This window comes from Phaseolus vulgaris, chromosome 1 (assembly GCF_051622355.1).
Source record: "Phaseolus vulgaris cultivar YP4 chromosome 1, ASM5162235v1, whole genome shotgun sequence".
In the NCBI taxonomy this organism is placed as follows: domain Eukaryota; kingdom Viridiplantae; phylum Streptophyta; class Magnoliopsida; order Fabales; family Fabaceae; genus Phaseolus; species Phaseolus vulgaris.
Genome location: NC_143498.1, coordinates 11,844,918 through 11,850,612, shown reverse-complemented (window position 1 = coordinate 11,850,612; position 5,695 = coordinate 11,844,918). Strand labels below are relative to the sequence as shown.

Sequence of the window (5,695 nt, the reverse complement as noted above, 5' to 3'; positions counted from 1 at the left end):
CACGTGGTGGTCGCATTCTTATCTTACGGTGATTGTGATCTGTCTTGAGTTTTCGCATTCCTTTTCTGCGGTGGTTGAGTTTTTGTCTCGCGGTGGTTGCATTTATCAGAGATTTGATCTACAGTGGTGGTGGTGGTGGTGGTATGATATTAGTTAAGAGAGATGGTTTTGTTTTGTGTGGTTCTTGGTTGCTTTATTTTCTTAATTGGGGATTTAGGCCAGACACATGGTTCTTTTTTAATTGGGGTAGATAAGTGGCATTGAAGTGGTGGAAATTTTCTAATTATTTTTTTAATTAGGGATTGTTCTCGCCGGCTCGAGGTCGGTCGGAATCTGGATGAGCTCCTTGTGGTCTCGCTTCAAGCTCTAATTATTCAAACTTCAGGGAACGAGGGTGGCTCCTCCTATGATGACACTTTGATGCTCAAGTCACATAAAATTATGTGTATATAGTGAAAATAGTGCTAAGATTTGAGTTGAGAGTACTCTGTGTGAGTAGTCATGCATTTATAAGCCTTCATGGGCTTGGATCTTTGACCCTAGTTTCTCCAAACTTTATGTGACATATTATCGTATCTTTTTATAAAATCTTAATATCGTACATATAGATCAGAGTATTCCGTAATATAATCAGAGCATTTATGTCATGTATTAAAGAATATTGTGTAAATAAACGGAAGCATTCATATGATATAATAAGAGATTTTGCATAATGTATTCGGAAATATTGTGATAATAAATGGTGTGAACCCGTTTCATCGCACCTTTTCTTGGCATTATTTTTCCGAGTTCAATTTTATTATGGGGTGGACCAATAAATTGGGTTGATGCTTATTCGCCGTGTCATCGTGTCCTTGTTGTGTGGTCGGTCGGGTCGGCCATTAGGCCAAGGCAATCCTGGACGGTACAGGGATATCACTGCAGATTGTGATTTGTTTTTAATATTTTTTTCAATTGAATTGTGTTTTTAATTTTAAAAAATTTCATTTGTTAAATTCATGGTTTTTAAGGTATGTGTGGAAGTTGATCAAATTCAACTGAAATATCCAAGTGCATCTTTATTTATTAAAAGTAAAAGTAAAAATTTAGTTATTTTAGTCGTGTAAACTTATTTATTTTAACTACTTTAATTAATTATACTATTAAAAAAATCATATAAAATAATTTTTTTACGAATTTATGAGTCAAAGTTTATAGAATTTCACGAGTCTACATAAACTCCTAAATTTGACAATTTTGAAAATAATAAATAGTTATCATGATTCTCAATTATCTAAATAATGTACAAGTAGATTAAGTATATTTCAAAATTACAAATTAAGTAAAATATAAATAATGGTGATCTTTGAGCTTTGTATGTTATGTTTGTTAAGTACAATGTTGCAGGACGTGTCAAAATAGAAGAAAAAAAATTACAAGGCAAAACATAGCAAAAGAAAAGCAGTATAAACAGATAAAAGCAAAGTCCAATTAAAAAAATAAAATAAAAAAGTGCATTATTAGTGGACAGATTAAAAGTGTCAATGACTATATGGGTAGATAACAATTGCACTGGGGCTGTTATTATCATCTTTTCTATCTGCTGCAAATCATATAATTTCAACAGCACCACCAATTAGTTCATATGAGTGAAAGATACATATAATTAACAGGGACATTAAATAAAGTTGTCAGCTATATAAAGACAAAAACTGTTCGATATGTCTTAGAAACGCTAACAACCATTGGAGTCCAACATGAAATGAGAAAAACTTAACAAAAAGAAAAAAAACTGTGAAAGTAGGCACTAATACATTATGCATAATGCTGAGAACACTAAATCAAAATTAGTAGTGAGAACACTTTATCCGATGCATGCATTTGGCAATGACAGGGATCCTAAATGGGACTTGATTATATTACCAATGTGCTGCTACCTAACACATCCACATCCTGAATGATATTAAAATGGACTAATCAAAGGCATGGTATCAGCTAAAAAAGTATAGACTTTTGATCATGGCTAAAATTATTCATATTTGAAATCATGCACACTTTTAAAATATATAGACATGGCTATGGGTTGGAATAGAAAATGTGAATCCATTATAAGAAAATGTTTTAATAGTAACTAATTTAGAAATTAAAAGAAAATAGTTTTTATAGTAATTAATTTAGATATTATTTTATAAACTAAAAATTACTAGTTACTAAAAATATATCTATTATTAATAAAAATTATAGTGTAATTAGATACTATATTTTTTATAGCTAATAATAAAAAATAAATAAATAAAATTTATAGATACCATTATTTTAGTTTCTTGTTAAAATGTAATTAGAAACCATTTTTTTAGTCACTTTTAATTTATTTTAAAAACTAATTTTTGTCTCTAAAAATAATAAAATTAGAAACTAATTTTGTAGTTTCTAATCATCATGTAGTTAGATGCTTAAATTTTTAGTCACTATTATTTGAATTTAGATACTAATTTTAGAGTTACTAAGTTTTATAAAATTAATTATTAATTTTTAATTTATAAAATATTTTTAAATTGATATGAATAAATTTACTAATTTATTAATTTTAGTATAATATTAAAATAATTAATATCAATTTAAAAATTATATTTAAAATAGTATTTTAATCTTTTAATTCTATTTAAATATAAAATTAAATTAATAATAAATTCAAAATATTATTTAAATTAAAAATTTAATAAATTAATTTAAATAAATATGCATATTTTTCAAAAACTAATTTAATTTTTAAATCTGATCAAATAGTTTCAGGGGTTTTCAATTTCTAAGTCTCTCTTTAACTAGTAAAGTCTCACTCTGTAAACATACTCTGCAAACGCACCCTGCAAACATACTCTGCAAATGCACTGCAATGGCGACAACTACGGCAACGCACCCTGCAGAAACGGCGATGGCAACGCACCCTGCAGCAACAACGACGGCAACGACAACGCATCCTGCAGCAACGACGACGACAACGCATCCTGCAACAACGGCGACGACAACGCACTCTGCAACAGCGACAACGCACTCTACAACAATGGCGCTTTTGTGCTCCGAAGGAGGTCAACTTCTACAAGCTTATCATCGTAAGTTTTGATTCGTGTTCCATCGTCTTTGTTTTTATTTTTGTGCTTGCTCATTGAAGTTTTGTGCAACTTTACTCACTCTATCTTCCCATCTTAGAACCCTAAATTTTGTTTTCATGTTATATTCCCTCAATTAATTGCTAGTTGAGTGTTTGTACATGAAGAACTGTTTTTGTTATTTGTTTCTTACAAAAACCTTCAAAAGGTGGCAAGACGAATCTGTTTGCACGAGCTTGGTAGGATGTCAGTATTCAATTTCGAGGTGTCGATCCTATAGCAGCCAGATAAAACAATGATCCAAACATAAATTAAAGATTACAGTAAGTTGTCTACCGTGCTATTTGTTGATGGCCAATGATGAAGGGACTATTAGTGATCTGCCATTTAGTTTCTTTATAACTGGACCTCCACCATTGCCATTCTCTCTCTCTCTCTTTCTCTCTTACATTCATATCTACTCGTTCATTTATTTATTTTTGTGCAAGAAGGCTGTAAATGAAACCAGTGTCTAGATTATTTGATTTGCATTTAATTATTTTATTTGAGGGCTATGCAAATATTTTCCTGGTTGTATGAACTGATTTACTGATGAATAATTGGGTTGAATGTGGGTTTGTTACTCTGATTTATCATATAAGATTATATTTTGCTTATGGCAATGGGAGTAGTTACTGTTTTTTCCATTTTGAATGATTGACGACCACATGTTCTTTAACTTGTTATTTTCCACACTATTGTTAGGGTGATAAAAAAAAGTCCATAGTTGAAGATTTGTTGTAGGAAACATACATGTGTTGTTCAACCCAAATCGTGGTGACATTAAACTGGGCCATGTACTTAACTAGATGAGTAAGCATTATACTATTTTGCATGTATAGTCATTTCTATTTGTGCATGTGCTTCATTTTTTAAACTTTTTAATATTATATTTTTTGGGCCAGGGTTGGTGCAAATTATTTTACCTTAAATAAATCCATTTAATTGTCTGTAGTTAATTATGTTGTCTAATCTTCTTTTTATTATTATGGAAACTTGCTCCATGACAATGGACATGTCAGAATTTTACTTGATAAAGCTTACAAAGTTGTCATAAGAATCGGGCAACATCCATGTTATTATTGCTGGGGATTTAAATAGTGTTCCAAAGGTATGATATTGCTTTATACTTACTAGTTTACCTGTTTCAGATTAGTTATCTAATATGTTGTTATTTCATTGTCTTTTGTTTTGTTTCATCTCATGATGTCAGAGCGCCATATATAAGTTTCTGTCTTCATCAAAGGTGAGTTTGGCATCTCCTTGTCATGGTATATTCTCTCTTGCCTTTTAGCTTACTTTTGTGTGGTATCAGAAAAATTTGACTATATGTAGTGTCTCAAACCTTCAGTAGATAATTTATCTGTGTATTACAGATAATGGAAGAACCGAAAGGGTATGAGGAAATGGGAAACATATTCAGATCACATATTCCTGATGATGCCAGGTAGTTTTTATGTCTTTCCTAAGTCTTAGTCTTGGTTGCTATCTGGTATAGAAAAAGAACAACGCAATTATCAATTCTGGAACAGATTAAGGATCATTTATTTATCAAGACTGTAGATTATTTGTTGATACGGATAATGTGGTCTTTTGTTGCTCTTAATGATTAAATAATATTATTGCTTTTATTGTTGTTGATTATTTCCTTGTTTATAGTGTAAATTATGTTGTAATTATATCCTTTTTATTTGTTGTACCTAATTAGGCTATAGAACATCTAATTGATTTTGTAATCTTCTTTCCCTAATTACTAGATTCCCTTTGTACTATGTTTCTATATAATTGATAGAGCTGAGAACTCTCCTCTAAACCAAGATGTTCACTCAACTAGTTTCTTGCCTCTGTTTCAAGTATTGTTATTATTTTTCCCATTTTAGAGGGAAGGGTATCATCATTATTTATGTCAAACTTTAGGTATTAGGTATTCTGTAATAATCATTTGGGTATCTGGTGCAGCATTTCGATGACTCTTTCCAGGCAATTGTTATATAGATGGAGTGTGGAAGAACTAAGACTTGCAACAGGGGCGAAAGGAATCACTTATCTTCAGCACCAGCTCAAACTCCGTAGTGCTTATAGTGGTGTTCCTGTATGCTGTTTTAATCTGCTAGATAAAATTGTTACCATCGGCTATTTCGACAACTTCATTGTGATTGTGTGATATAAAGATTATACATGAAATATTAATATGGAAAACTCTAAAGATTTTAATTGGATATTCAAACAGTTGTATATTTTCCACTTAATCTTCATAAATCTCATGTAGTTATGGCTGCGGGGAGACCATAAAACAAGAGATGATATTGGGGAGCCCTTAGCAACATTGAGATTACTACCATGAACTTGAGATTATATATTGAAATTAGTTTTTGACGCATCAAAAGATCTTAAAATATTTCAAATTAATTGATTTTTACATTTGATAAAAAATAAAAATAAATAATAAATAATATTTTACAATAAATTACATTATTTAGAGACCAATATAGTGACCATTTTTTGGTATTTATATATTTGGTCACTAAATGAGTTTCTATATATTTTGGTCACTGTACCGTCCCGTATCA

General features: G+C 30.5%; 1 long non-coding RNA gene across 3 annotated transcripts; it reads left to right on the top strand.

Moving 5' to 3' along the window:
• Positions 1 to 2,827: 2,827 nt before the first annotated feature.
• LOC137813548 (uncharacterized) lies at positions 2,828 to 5,374 on the top strand. 3 transcript variants are annotated; one of them, XR_016519514.1, is made up of 5 exons: positions 2,828 to 3,089; positions 4,148 to 4,236; positions 4,339 to 4,396; positions 4,502 to 4,572; positions 5,085 to 5,374. It is a non-coding gene; the product is annotated as an uncharacterized LOC137813548 (long non-coding RNA). The 3 variants fall into 3 exon arrangements; XR_011081444.2 differs by lacking the exon at positions 2,828 to 3,089 and having other exon boundaries at positions 3,500 to 4,236; XR_016519515.1 differs by lacking the exon at positions 2,828 to 3,089 and having other exon boundaries at positions 4,099 to 4,236; positions 4,339 to 4,371.
• Positions 5,375 to 5,695: the final 321 nt, after the last annotated feature.